Genomic DNA, 15,729 nt, shown 5'->3' with positions numbered 1-15,729 from the left:
AGGAGATCAGGTTCGTGAAGCAGGACCTGCCTTTCCTAAACCCATGCTGACTGGGCCTGATCGCCTGGTTGCCCTGCAAGTGCCGCATGATGACACTCAAGATAATCTGCTCCATGAGCTTCCCTGGCACTGAGGTCAAACTGACAGGCCTATATTTCCCCGGGTCTACCCTCTGTCCCTTCTTGTAGAAGGGTGTCATGTTTGCTAGCTGCCAATTGACTGAGACCTCCCCCGATAGCCAGGACTGCCAATAAATGATGGAAAGTGGCTTGGCCATCTCCTCTGCCAGTTCTCTCAGTACCCTTGGTTGGGTCCCATCCAGCCCCATCGCCTTGTGTACACCCAAGTTCTGTGTCAGGTCACCAACCATTTCCTGGTGGATTGTGAGGGCCACATTCTGCTCCCCGTCCCCTTCCACCAGCTCAGGGTACTGGGTATCCAGAGAACAACCGGTATTGCCACTAAAGACTGAGGCAAAGAAGGCATTAAGCACCTCAGCCTTTTCCTCATCTCTTGTAACTAAGTTCCCCCCCCCACATCCAGTAAAGGATGGAGATTCTCCTTAGTCCTCCGTTTTGCATTGATGTATTTGTAAAAACATTTTTTGTTGTCTTCAAAGGCAGTAGGCAGATTGAGCTCCAGGTGAGCTTTGCCCTTTAAAATTTTGTCACTGCACTGCCTCGCAACATCCTTATAGTCCTCCTGAGTGGCCCGCCCTTTTTTCCAAAGATTGTAAACCCTCTTTTTTCTCCTAAGCTCAAGCCACAATTCTCTGTTCAGCCAGGCTGGTTCTTCTTCCTCACCAGCTCATCTTTGGACACGTGGGGACAGACCGCTCCTGTACCATTAAGATTTCCTTCCTGAAGAGTACCCAGCCTTCCTGGACTCCTCTGCCCTTCAGAAACACCTCCCAAGGGACTCTGCCAATCAGTTTCCTGAATAGTTCAAAGTCAGCCCTCCAGAAGTCCAACACAGCAGTTTTACTGGTCCCCTTCCTGGCTTCTCCAAGAATGGAGAACTCTACCATTTCACAGTCAGTCTGCCCAAGACAGTTTCCAATCACCACATCTCCCACCAGTCTGTCTCTGTGAAGAGAAGGTCTGGTGGTGCACCACCCCTGGTAGGCTCACTAACTAGCTGTGTCAGGAAGCTATCTTCCATGCTCTCCAGAAACTTCCTAGACTGCTTTCTCTGGGCTGTGTTGTGTTTCCAGGATATATCTGGGAAATTGAAGTCCCCCACAAGAACAAGCACTGACAATTTTGCAACTTTTTTTGCAACTCCGAGTCCAGAGAAGGGTGATGAAGCTGGTGAGGGGTCTGGAGAACAAGTCCTACGAGGAGCGGCTGAGGGAGCTGGACTTGTTCAGCCTGGAGAAAAGGAGGCTCAGGGTCGACCTTATTGCTCTCCTTAAAGGAGGCTGTAGTGAGGTGGGGGTTGGTCTGTTCTCCCACGTGCCTGGTGACAGGACGAGGGGGAATGGGCTAAAGTTGCGCCAGGGGAGTTTTAGGTTGGATCTTAGGAAGAACTTCTTTACCGAAAGGGTTGTTAGGCATTGGAACGGGCTGCCCAGGAAAGTGGTGGAGTCACCATCCCGGAGGTCTTTAAAAGATGTTTAGATGTAGAGCTTAGTGATATGGTTTAGTGGAGGACTGGTTAGTGTTAGGTCAGAGGTTGGACTCGATGATCTTGAGGTCTCTTCCAACCTAGAAATTCTGTGATTCTGTGATTTTGTCAGCTGCCTGTAGAACTCCTCATCAATCTCCTCATCCTGGTTTGTCTCTATGTTGTATTCATATGTTGGTGAGTTGTTTATATAAACTGTTAGAGCTAAAACCACTTACAAGATACTACCTAAATTGAAATTTCATGGCCATCTACTGTTTATACACAGGGTAGACTTAGTAAATAAGGCCATGTGGCATTATTACTGCATATGAGAGTGTATATATGTAATGCACTTCTATGTATACTGAATGTGTGATTTCTAGGCTTATATTTTATGGCTTACACAATTATCTACAAACATTTGGTAGTCATTCCCTTTGATAGTGAGTAAAGATCCAGCAAGCACTTGTAAATAGTTTTTAGTATACTACAAATATGCTTGTAGTCACCAAATCACTCTCTTGAAGTGGTCTGTTTACAAATGCAAAGGAATAACATTGCATTGTGTATATCAAAACAACGAAGTTAGAAATGAAACACTCGAATTTAAGCTTTTATCAAGAATGTAATTGGCTCATCTGCATGGTTCCGTCACTTGCAGTAAGTGTTCTCATTGCAGTCTTGTAAAAATATGTCTTAAATTATTACTTGGGCAAATGTGGCAGTAATTAATATGACAATAATGTGTGTGTTTCTTTCAACGTTCTCATTCAGTGCAAAGATAAAAGCATATAACAAATTTCATAGAAGGCTTTGTCCTTTCATTTTGTTTTGTCTAAACTAAGGAATAATGTTGCATGGGTGAATAAAAGAGCAAGTTTTGATCATAATGTTCACGACCATAAGTTTAGTTTATGGTAATTTCTATTAAGACAGTAATATTGTTGACTAATCACATATTGCTCAAGGAGTACAAACTATCACTGTCAATATACCATACTATCACAATTAGTAGTCAAGAAATAGCAGAATTCAACAAAGATGGTCCTATGGAGAGAGGTTAAAAAAATGTGGGAATGATGTATGGTACAAATTAGTGAATATACATAATACAGATAATGCCTAAATGTATAGGTGCTGTAATCCTTGTATGGTAAAGTGTTTCTGATTACTGCAGTTCTCTGGCATAGACTGCTGTTTGTTCTTTGGATATGTATATTGCAAAATAGTTAGGTTGAACTGGAATAGGATAATACTGAAATGGTAACTGTATGGTTGTATGGTGTAGTAACTACTGTAATGCAGTAACTCTGAAGAAAGTGAACAGGAAGGGACTAAACTTTCTTACTAACAATATTTTTGGATTGTGGGCTTACACGGGTTTTTCTTTACTTAACAAGAATTCTGTGCTTATCAATAATTACCAAATAATACAGGTACAGTTAGCAAAACACAACTGCAGTCACTTTTAGAGTACTAACTGTCCTAAATCTAGATGCTGCAGCAATGCACAAAGAAACATGCAATGACTGCAATGCCAAAATTTTCAAACTAAAATTACTGTTCTTTCAAGCTTTTCAGCTTGCTAACTTCAGATTCCGTGAAGATAGGTAACATCTGCATTAAAATACCTAGTATAATCTTGAAATTCTAGGGTAAGTTTAAAGACAATAGGTCGTTCTACATTGTTTCATAAGAGAATGAAAAGTACAAAATTATGTCACTGAGTACATTTAGTATGTTTATATAATTGTAGTGGGTTTGCGTGGCAAGGTTTTGGTAGCAGGGGGCCATAGGGGTGGTTTCTGTGAGAAGGATCTAGAAGCTGCCTCATGTTTGGTAAGGGCCCCATTGTTTTCCAGAGCTGAGCCAATAAGCGATGTTGTTTTGCGCCTCTGTGAGAGCATATTTAAGACAGGGAAAAAAACGCTGCGACACACAGCAGCCGGGAGAGTGAGAGGAGTGAGAAAACAGCCTTGCAGGCGCCAAGGTCAGTGAAGAAGGAGGGGGAGAGGTGCTCCAGGCGCCGGAGCAGAAGTCCCCTGCAGCCTGTGGTGAGCACCATGGTGAAGCAGGATGTCCCCCCTGCAGCCCATGGAGTACCACGGTGGAGCAGGGTTCCATGCTGCAGCCCGTGGAGGAGACCACGGTGGAGCAGGTGGCCCTGCACCAATGGAGGCTGCCGCCTATGGAAGACCCCTGCCGGAGCAGATTCCGGGCCGGACCTGTAGCCCGTAGAGAGGAGCCCACGCAGGAGCAGGTGACCTGGCAGGAGCTGCTGCCCGTAGGGGAGCCAGGTTGGAGCAGTTTTCTCCTGAGGGATGGACCCCGTGGTACGGACCCATATCTGGAGCAGTTCTGGAAGAGCTGCTGCCTGTGGGAAGCCCATGCTGGATCAGTTCATCAAGGACTGCATCCTGTGGGTGGGACCCCACAGCACAGGGGATGAGAGTGACTGAGAAGGAGCGGCAGAGAAGAAGTGCTGTAGACTGACCATAACCCCCATTCCCCCGTTCCCCTGCGCCGCTCGGGGGGAGGAGGTGGAAGAGGGTGGATGGGGGAGGAAGGTGCTTTTGGTTTCTTTCCTTTGTTTCTCACTTCTCTAGCTTGTTAGTAATGAGCAATAAATCTTACTATCTCCTTATGCTGAGTCTGTTTTGCCCGTTACAATAATTATTGTGTGATTTTCTCGTCCTTATCTCAACTCTTGAGCCCTTTTCACATATTTTCTCCCCATTCCTCTTTGAGGAGGGGGAGTGAGAGAGCGGCTGTGGTGGAGCTCGGCTGCCCACTTGAGCAGAACCACGACAATAATACTGTTACTATGAATCCACATGCATTATTTAGACCAAAAAAAGGTTGAAACAAAATTAGTATCTGCGAATTGGAACTCCTCATGAAATTCCTTTATATACTACAAGTATCCCCTCTGCTTTATTCTACAAAGCAATTTAGGAGGAAATAAGAAAGCCATTAGAGTATGAATCAGATAGGTTATGCTGTGCTTCTGAGTAAGCAGCAGAAAGGATAGATAAGATGGAAAAGGAGCAAGGAGAATTAATTCTGGAATAGGACTGTTTTTACTCACGCCATAGTCAGATTCATTAGTTTCATTTTCTTGTGTGATCTTGAATATCAGATATGAAAGTATTGGAACAATGCAGTCAGAATATTCAGAATGAAGACATTTACCACTGAGGAGGAATTTCCACAGGAACAAAATTTCAGTTGCACAAATGAACAAAAGCTGCTGCTAAACTGCATGCAGCCTTCATCTTCTTTGAGGCACACATGTCATATATACACATGATGTAGAATGGTTTGGGGTCCACCTTTAACAGAAAGGGAGTTTGTTTACTCGTTTGGTGTAAGGGGTACAAGCATAAATCTTTTCTAGAGAGAGCAATCTAGCAATACACCTGGAAGAGAATTGAAAAGGAGATTTGGAATTTTGTCCCCTCCCCCCAGCTCTACCCTGTAAAGACTGTTCACAAATCTTTATTCTCATCCTGAATTTAAGGCTTTGAGGCTTAAGTTATCTGCAAGTAAACTTTTATATCCTTGCAATAATTCTGTGCACTGTTCTGAAGTATGACATTTGAGTACTTGGGTAGTCCTTGGTTGACACAGTTATACTTACAACTTTGAAGCAGTTCCCGAGACAAGAATGTGCTTCTTCAAAAAACTCCTTACAGACTTTTTCCTTATCTGTAATTGGACATGGCTTCACATTCTTCTGTGTGAGACTGCACTTGCTCACCTAGGAAATCTATACTGATGTGTGTATATATATATTAGTGTGAATTCTTCAGATTTACAGTGTGAAGTGGTTTGAAGGAAGATTTGGGCAGCTCACTACACTGCCCTGAATAACATCCATTTTTCATTAATATTGTGAAGCACCTTGTACTCTTCATAAATTAAAGTATTTGTCTTATAAATATTACAGATTATAGACATTGTTTCCTTTTTCTATTGATTTTGTTATTCACTAAAGGATTCTAGTGGGTGGCTGCTGACACAGTAAATAGTTGGCTTGTCTTAACTTCATTATATATGACAGATTTGAGTTGTGCTTTTACTAGATTGGGGGGGTAGAGAGGGGAGAATCTTAATCTCCTCACTGGATTACTCATACGTAATAAGCAGCAAGAAGGCTTAAAACAGAAGAAATTAAAAAAAAAAAAAAAAAAAGAGAGAGAGAAAAAAAACAACACACCTGAAGTTCCTTACAAGAATGAGCATTTTTGGACAACAAAATGCGAATGCATTTTTGTTATACATGGTTTAAATATGGTCCCAGTCAAAAACTGATGACACTAAATATTAACAGAACTGCTAATGAACAGCATTTACTAACATTTCTTATGATTTGTTTTGACCAAACACTTTTTAGGACTTGTAATCAAATCAGCAACTTACACATTTTTTTAATCAGTAATTTCCATAGATGGCACATCTCTGAGTTAAGAAGTTCTTTAAGCAACAAACTCAATTGAAAAAAAATAAAATAAAATTAAACTGCAAGTTTAATCTCTCTTCCTGCAGGAGTCACACATTTGTAAAGTTGACTTACTAATCCCCTCATTTTGGACAGCCACTGGTCTTGTAACACAAGAGCTTCATTGACTATCTGCAACGTGGTGTTTTGAGGTAGCTGTAGCAAAGCTCCTGGTAGTAAGTTTCCAGACTGAGTTTGTAGTGCAATGTGAGGTGACTCCAGGAATTCAGGGTGACTGACTGCTTTTGCTTCAGGCTTTTCTACCTGGTCAGATTTAACCTGATTCTTTTGCTTGCTTTCTGTATCACGTACAGCTGTGCCAGAACTTCTGGTCAGGAAGGATTTTCTGCAAGCTCCATATTATCAGCACATCTGCAAAAGCTGGCTATTTTAACTGGTTATTTCCACCATATCATCTCTTTTTACCTCCTTATAAAAGTGTCTAAGACTTTGTATGAATTCCTGACTTGGCACATTTGTATTTCCAGCCATTCCTTTAATGATGTATGACGCTAGTACATTATCGGCAAGTCAGTCCTTTTATTACATTTTTACTGAATGGGATATGACTGCAAACAGCACAGAGTTCAGCTGGAGTCATCTATAAATTTTTCTTGGCAGTATACAGCACTTCAGATGTGCCATGGCCTATAAATAAAATGTACTAATCAATAGCATAAGCACAGCCATTATGCCATCAGCCACTTAAAGAAGGTCATCCATGACTCCCCAGCTTGTTTATGACAGTAAGTTTCATTAGGTATTGTTTTTAATTGGTTATTATTTCTAGTTCAACTTCTCCAGGTACTTTTGCATTAGATAGTTGCATTTTTATGAATATGTTAGAAGTTAATCTTTGTAGCAGTTAAGAAAATTACATCAACAGTCAGTCATGTCATGGCCCCACAAGTACAGGCTGCAAACTTATTAGATATAACTAGCCAGTAGCAGGGAAAAGTACAAGAGACTTGAAGCAATCCTTGTTTTTAACATAAAGTACTGAAATAAAGATGAGAATAGTAGTATTTCTGTGTCCAGAACTGGGACACTTTCTGGTGTTCTTTCTCTTGAAAGTAAACAGAATCAGAAAATCTTAATAGCAATATGATGTTTTCTTTGTTTCTAGTAGATTCTCAAATTATGCATGAAGGGAGTTAGAAGAACTATCAACACGGCTTAAGAGCGTGTTAAGGCTAGGATTTTATTTTGGTCATTTGCATTCACATGTATACATGGGCTTTTTCATATTTAGATTATTTTTATCTGATGATACATTACATGAATTAAGGTTAAGTCTCCTTGACACAAAGAGGTATAAAACTACTGGTAAAAGAGTAAAACTTATTTACTTAATGTTATAATTTCTTAAATAGAAAAAGTTCCTTCATGTAAGTTAATAACTGAAGTAGCTGCTAAGCCGCTGGAAAAAAATTTAGCACTTAATGGCACATGGGCAGAGAACAACTTTACCAGTTACTGTTTTCTAAAGTTTTGTTTCTTGATAAATGAGAATCAGGAACACCAAAAAATGATTAAGAGTCTCAGCATTGCCAGCGACAACATCCAGCTCTGGAGAAAACTTCAGACCCATCATATAAGAGGGCGCCTGGTACAAACCACAGCCTTGTGGTACTTGCAGCAAACTTAGTACCACCTGGCTGTGTACTCTACAAAGGTGTTGTAAACAGGAAAACATCAAATATACTTGGTTAAAACATCAGTTTCTTCTTCTAACAGCAGAAGCAACCTCCATATTTTACCTTACCATTTAGGCCAGAAATGCTCAATACCTATGCACAGGTTATTCTTGGATGGCTTTTAGCAAATATGTGCAACTTCTGCCTTAGTTCAACATAGAAAAATGAAGTATCTAGGGTATGCTGCTGTTTTCTCTGTCTAGCTTCAGTTCATCTAGGTAAGATATGTAAAGCATGTAAAATGTTGTCCTTTGTGCTCCAATACCATAGGTAATCTGCATGAAAAAAAAAAAAAAAAATCAGCTCCTTACCTGCCAGCTCTGTGTGAACTCTTGCACATTATCAGTGAAAGAATTATTAGGAAGTATCCATTCATTTCCAGCTTCATTATCATTGGTACCAAAAAGTCCAGCTGAAATACCTGGAATTAAATTGAAAAGGTGTAAAATGTAGTTGTCACGTGTAGACACAGGAAACTTTCAGAAGCTCTCTCTGGGCTCTGATTATTCCACACAGCAGAGCTCAGCTGCAATACTGAAGAGGATAACTATGCCTAAGTATCCATTATAGATTTTTCCTCAAACTGCAACGGCATTTAATTTGTTAGCTGTTCAGTTGCTTCTCCTGACCAGATAAATACATCATGTTAATTCTCTGCTAATCTCAGCGGAGTGAGTTTTAGAATAGAGTGAAGCATGTGGATAGGAATGTATTCCAACCCAACCCTGAGAATGTTAGGCCTCCCTCTTTTGTGCTCTTACAGGTATGACAAGACAAGCCTGCTATAGAACAGTGAGTCTCAGGAAAGTTTGAGGTTGAGGTTGGGCTGGCTGCATTACATCTAACCCCTATTGCTTGCTGCTCTGTTGAGCTGAAAAAGTGTAACCTGGGTAAATACTTGCTGTCCTTACTGGAGGGACATATCACAGAATCACAGAATTGAAGGGGTTGGAAGGGACCTCGAAAGATCAACAGGTCCAACCCCCCTGCCAAAGCAGGTTCCTTAGAGCAGGCTGCCCAGGTAGGTGTCCAGACAGGCTTTAAATATCTCCGGAGAAGGAGACTCCACAACCTCCCTGGGCAGCCTGTCCCAGTGCTCCGTCACCCTCACCGTGAAGAAATTCTTCCGCATGTTGGTGCAGAACTTCCTGTGCTCCATCTTGTGGCCATTACTCCTTGTCCTGTCCCCGCAAACCACTGAAAAGAGGTTGGCCAAATCCCTCTGTCTCCCACACCTCAGGTATTTATACACACTGAGGAGATCCCCTCTCAGTATTTTGTCCAGGCTGAACAGACCCAGGTCTCTCAGCCTTTCCTCATAAGGAAGATGCTCCAGGCCCTGTATCATCTTTGTGGCCTTATGGCCCTCCGCTGGACTCTTTCCAGGAGAATTTTATTTTATTTTATTTTTGTACGGGGGAGCCCAGAACTGGACACAGTACTCCAGGTGAGGCTTGACCAGGGCAGAGTAGATGGAGGATCACCTCCCTTGACCTGCTGGCCACGCTCCTTTTAATGCACGCCAAGATTCCATTGGCCCTCTTGGCCACGAGGACACTGCTGGCCCACGGTCAACCTGTTGTCCACCGGGACCCCCAGGTCCTTCTCCTCAGAGCTCCTCTCCAGCAGGTCATCCCCCAGCCTGTACTGATACATGTGGTTGTTCCTTCCCAGGCCCTCTTCCTTTTGATCTTATCGATGATCTCCTTGCTCATCCACGCAGGTTTCCTGCCCCTCTTTCCAGATTTCCTACTCTTAGGGATGCACTGATCCTGAGCTTGGAAGAAATGCTGTTTAAATGTAGCCCAGCTCTCACATGCACCCTTGCCCTCTAGCAGCCTAGCCCATGAGATACTCCCAAGCAGGTCCCAGAAGTGGTCGAAGTTGGGTCTCCAAAAGTCCAGGGTTGCAATCCTGCTTTTAGCCTTACTTCTTCCACCAAGTTCCATCTTGAACTCTAAAAGTATAGTATAGCAGAACTCCAAAAAGTAGATATATAATAATACATTATTAATTATTAATATAATTATATATATATATAATATGTATATATTATATTATAATATAAATATAGTATTTTATTTGGTAATAACTGGGAATGCTGAATGCCATTTCCTGGGCTTATATAAATGAATGGGGAGAAGCAAAGGAAAGACAACCCCCATACAGGTGAGGACACTCCAGAGGTACAGAAAAATACAGCTGACAAGCTGACTATACTCACCATGGTGCCATCCAGCCAGAGTGACAGTACAGAGATCATACTGAAAGTCACAAGAGACAGAAACTCCTTTGTGATCAGATATTTCTATTTTGTTGGTTTCTTTCCTTGAATCACTGGTACTCTTTTCAAGGGATTGATCCAGTCCTTGGCAGTTCTCTACCACAGATACTTTAGACATCTGTTTTAAAGTGAAAATGCAATTTCAAATATGCCACAATGGAAGTCCAAGGAAAGGCATGCTCAGACTGTGTTTGCAGGTTAGGTGGTGTCAATTTTGCTTAGCTCAGAGTGAGGGAATAAGAATTGGGTTGTGTTAATCTTCTGAGAGAGCAGGAAAGCATACAGCCTCCCATGTATACTGAGGATGTGGGCCCAGTTTGTCCATCAGACCCTTTAACTGCTACTCTCTTAGACCAGGTAAGAGAAAAGCTGAAAAGTTCACCAAGCCTCTCTCCTTCTAAGTACCAAGAGAGAAAAGAGGCAGCCCCTGATTTAAAAGTGATTTTGGTTTGGGGAGTTATTTCCTGATTAATGATCAGTGCACTTCCTGGTACTTACGTCCAAGAAATATTTTGATCTATGTTTGGAGCTTTAATACTTTGAAGACTTTTTGAGGGCAGGGGTGGAAGATAATATCTGGTCTAGAAAGGAACAATGTTTGACTGTGCCCTCATACCTTCAGTCTTGGATAGATATTGATCGCGCTCTGGTTCATCTCCACATACAGCGATCGTGGATCACTGATTTCCTCATTTAGTATAATAGTGAAAGTATTGTGAAGAAAATCCTTGGCAAGAAGGATGCTGCATTTTGTTGCCAAATCATAAATTTTTCCATCAAAAGTCATAACATGCCTGTTACCCATTAACATAGCATGATCTAGATAAAGATATTTCAGAAGAAATGTCAGTGAATTGTCCACAGAGCAGCAAGTGCTGCTGCTGTTTGCATATTGCAACATGACCGGCTTCTCACCAGTTTACTCATAAAAGAATTTTCCAAGCTATTATTACATTTTAATTAGCCAAAAGTTGCTCTGCAACAAAAATTTCTCCAGGAAAGAAAATGATCTAATGATTTATTTTTCATTATAAAGCCAAGTGAGTGCCCTAAAGTTTAGACAAATATGAGTTAGGATTCAAAGCTCACCTTGATTTACAGTCATGCTACTTGATAATCATAGTGCCTCATTCCCCTCCCCCACATACACATTCCTATACAGGAAAGAACAAGAATATTAACTGTATCAAAAAATACCCTGACAAAACAGAGTATCAAACACAGTTGCAGTCCAGAAGAACTCCTGATATATTACTTAGACTCTTTGGTCACTAAGACCCACTCTTAGTCCCCTCCATTGTGTCTGCTTACTGGAAGGGAGCCATTGAAAATGTCTTTCTGGAAGATCCAGTATCTACAAGGGACAGTTGGGACTGTTAATGCAGTCTTTTAGTATTTAGCAGTGCTTTTCAGGCAATACTGCTGCTCAAGATTTGGTAGAGCTGTTTTTTCATCCTAGATTCAGCAGAAGTGATGTTGCCCAATTCAGAGTACAAATAAAGCCTCCACGAGAAGGCCCAGGGTCAAAAGGTATGACTGCATTCAGCTCTGGGGCCGCTGGCACAAGAAGGATATGGTGATACTAGAACAAGCCCAGAAGAGGGCCATGAAGACCACTGAGGGGCTGGAGCACCTCTCCTGTGCAGACAGCTGAGAGAGCTGGGGTTGTTCAGCCTGGAGAAGGCTCTGGGGAGACCTTATAGTAGCCTTCCAATACTTAAAGGAGGCTACAGGAAATCTGGGGAGGGACTCTTTGTCAGGGGGTGCAGTGAGGGGACAAAGGGTAATGGTTTTAAACTAAAAAAGGGTAGATATAGATTGAATTGATATTGATTTCTTCCTAGATATAAGGAAGAAATTCTTTACTGTGAGGGTGGTGAGGCACAGGTTGCCCAGAGAAGCTGTAGATGTCCCATCCCTGGAATTGTTCAAGACCAGGCAGGATGGGGCTTTGGGCAACCTCATCTAGTGGGAAGTGTCCCTGCCCATGGCAGGGGAGTTGGAATTAGATTATCTTCCAACCCAAACCATTCTATGACTCTATGACTAGCATTGAACTGGAGAATCCAATCACAAGAGCATATAGATAAGACTGTATCAGGGAGTGTAGTGAAAGGGATAACGGCTTTAAACTAAAAGAAGGTACATTTAAATTAGGTATCAAGGAGAACTTTACTATTAGGGTGGTGAGGCACTGGAACAGGTTACCCAGAGAAGTTGGTGTCCCATCCCTGGAGGTGTTCCATGCCAGGCTGGATAGGACTTTGGGCAACCTGGTCTGGTGAGAGGGGTCCCTGCAGACATATTGGAATTAGATGATCTTTAAGGTCTCTTCCAACCCAAACCAGTCTATGATTCTAAATGCCACCTGTTGATTTATAGTCTCAACAGTAGGAAATGTGAAGAGTTGCAAGATTTGCATGACTGTTAAGTAGAGGAGCATTTCTTGCATGACAGTTTTAGCCACGATGTGAGTATCATACATACAATCACTGTTTTAGAAGAAATAGTGTATACAAAGAAGTTTAAAGGAAAAGTATAAATTAGTGACCATCTCTATGTAAACCACTATTCCAGATAGGATTTGCAGACTAGAATGAATTGGAAATTGACCCAGCTAAAAACAAAAGCATCACTTTGAAAGGGCTTATGTTCAAAGGGACTCTCCATCATCCTTTGTTTGAATCTATAATACTCTGCAACCACGTTGATGTTGTAGAGATCTTTGAGAGGCCTCATTAGCTTTTCTTCAATGAGATAATTAGTAATATTTGCCAGATCCAGAGAGCAGTATGCTTTAGGAAGTACTGGCAGTTTCACTGCCACTGAACAGTTCCTGCAGAATACAAGCAAAACAACATGTGCTCCTTAACTGCTAAACTGATGAAATGCAGTTGCTATATTAGAAATGTGGAAGTGAAATATTCATAAGAACTGTAGTCTGGTTAGAATAGCAAAACAAAGATGTACAATTGCTAAGACTGACAAAAAAAAACATGCCATATAAGGCCAAGTTATCATAGCTATTGCTATTTTGTTTGCTGCTGGGTAGTTTCCTTTGAAATGCAGGCTATCCTAGTGAACAACAAACATAAACATCATGATATGATGTGCCCACAGAAGAGAATGGCCAGGTTGCTATCTTCAGCCTGAAGCATATAAGCTAATATGAAGATTAACATATAATATAAGATTAACACATATATCCATTTAGAATGGTACCCAGCAGCAGAAGTCCTCCAAAGAAAAACAATTACCTGGCTGAAAATCTGTAAAGGTTGAGTAAGGGCTTCCAGATCTTGCTCACAGCTCTAGAAACCATGGCCTCTGCCCACCTGAGCATCTGCTGTGTGGTCTATTGGAGAGCCAGAAAAGGAGATTACAAAACTCTTCTGTACAGCTTTGGTGTGGGGTCAGTACTTGATAATGAGTTTTAAAGCAACAATCAGTGAAATTGCACTTTAACCTCTCTTGCATTTATCACTCGCCTGACAGCACCTTGTCATTTAGTGGTTAGTATCCAGAAGACAGACTTTAGTTGTTCCAGCAAAAAAAAAAAAGTGGATAGAAATATATATCTTTCCTAAAAGAACATTACTTATTGTACACCAATACTTCACTGAGTTAATGTGCTACAGGGGCTTACAAAGGGATTGATATCTTTCTTAATATAAATTTGTGTCATGATATGTCCTTTATCATTTCAACTACAGGAGTCCAAAGCTGTTTGTACACTGTTCATTGGAATTGCAATCCCTCCTCTCTGTACAGAAAATGCAAAAGCTACATGGATGGCAGCAGTTCACTGCTGTTGATTTGAACCAAACCAGTAAAGCAAATCCTTCTCCTGTTGTCCTACTGAAGCACTACTGTCAAAGCAAGTTAGATATTTCAGGAACAGTACACTAGCTGTGCATAAGCTTCTTATGTAGAAAGATAACCACAGAATTTCCATAAATATTAGTATTTTTGTGTATCCACAGCTCAAAGCTAAGACTTAAATTTGTAAGCCTTTTCCTTCAAAATATTAAAAATTAATAAATTATTTATACCAACCATATCAAAGCCTGTTTTAACAGTCCTTAATGTCGTCTGGATTGGCTCCATTAGCCAAACATCTTTTATAATCCTGGACAAAAATGCCTGGACTTTTTTCATGTACTCTTCTGTCTTCTCCTGCCAAACTTCATCCAGTGGCTTCAAGGTTACATCATAGTAGGCATCTTTCAAAGTTGCTAATGGGTCTGAAGCAAACATTACATGAAACAATCCTTAAATAATATGTTACAAAGTGATAACCAAGAGTGATTTGGTTTTTAATTTTAAATCCTTGCAGCTTCCAACATAAGTGAAGGAGGGACACAGAAAACAGGAAAAGGCAGCTTTATCTTCAAGGCAGTTAGGCATATTTCACATCTGTGTGTGTGTGTGGATACCGTGTCATGAAAAATTGAGGCAGGCATTTAGCTGTAACCCTGTTCCACTTATATTAGGTATATCAACTAAATCTGATTTTTGAGTGTAAAGAGTCTAGTGTCAGATGTTTCAAAATGAGATGTTACTCTTATTTTGAGAACTGAAGGATCTCACAGATAATTATGGCTGACCATCTTTCTCAATGGTTTCAATATGGGCCATAATCCAGAAATATTGGCTACTAGATAGACTTGAAAACAACAGGTCAAGTGAAATCTGATTAGTACAAGCATTCAAAACTCAAGGATGGATATGAACAGCCCTTTGGGAGGGAATGCTTGCCAGGGAACCATAACTGCTTCAGCTTAAGGAATTAGGTCTCTGTTCTCATCTGACTGAACCCAGACTCTTGTGACCACGAGAATGCTTCTTCAGTGATTTCATTAGAAGGATGGCCACGCTGGGGTTACTTAGAGCTGACTGCATCAAGGCTCCTTCTCTGTAATATGTAAGAGCAAAGGTCACTACTTTTGCTAGATCAAAATAGAAATATCTGCAGTTCACCAACTTTTATACTCCTTCCCTCCCACCCCCCTGCACTGTCATTGACCTGTGCAGTTTTTCTCCTTGCTTTGCATGGTTTTACTTACTTTGCAATTCATTCTGCATTTGCTGGACAGCGTCTTGAATTTTTTTTCAGGTAAAGTGGGAGCTTGCTTCTTAGTATCTGCTTGATTTCACTTTGCTTCCACACTTGGGTAAAAGCTCTACCCACACCGTGGAGGAATCCTGCTATCTTTTGTGAGGCTATTGAAGGCCAGCCAGCTGCTTCAGACAGAAAATAGATTTGCTGCACCTGGAGTGGTTCCCAAAAAAGAAGAACTATCAAAATACACAGTGATCACAAGCAAAACTTTAACTCCATTCCAAGGCAATTCTGAACTTCTCAATGTTAGGTGCAGAGATATAAGGTCTTGACCAAGAAACATTCTTTTTGCCAATGTATGAATTCCAGTTTAGCACCAGATTAGGCATTTAAATGTTTGAGCAAACCAAAACAACTGTATACAACCTAATGATTCTTTATTAACACTGAATGAACATTTCATGATACTGTCACAAATGCTGTGCAGGTGCTTACTGATCTCCTGAGTCTCCAGATATATCCATCAAGCTTCTTTATCTTCTCAATCAGTCTGGCTTTGAGAATGCTCCCAATTTCA

The sequence above is a fragment of the Aythya marila genome (assembly GCF_965140915.1).
Source record: "Aythya marila genome assembly, chromosome: 15".
NCBI lineage: Eukaryota > Metazoa > Chordata > Aves > Anseriformes > Anatidae > Aythya > Aythya marila.
The sequence above is the reverse complement of the archived record's forward strand: the minus strand, read 5'-3'. Positions refer to the sequence as shown.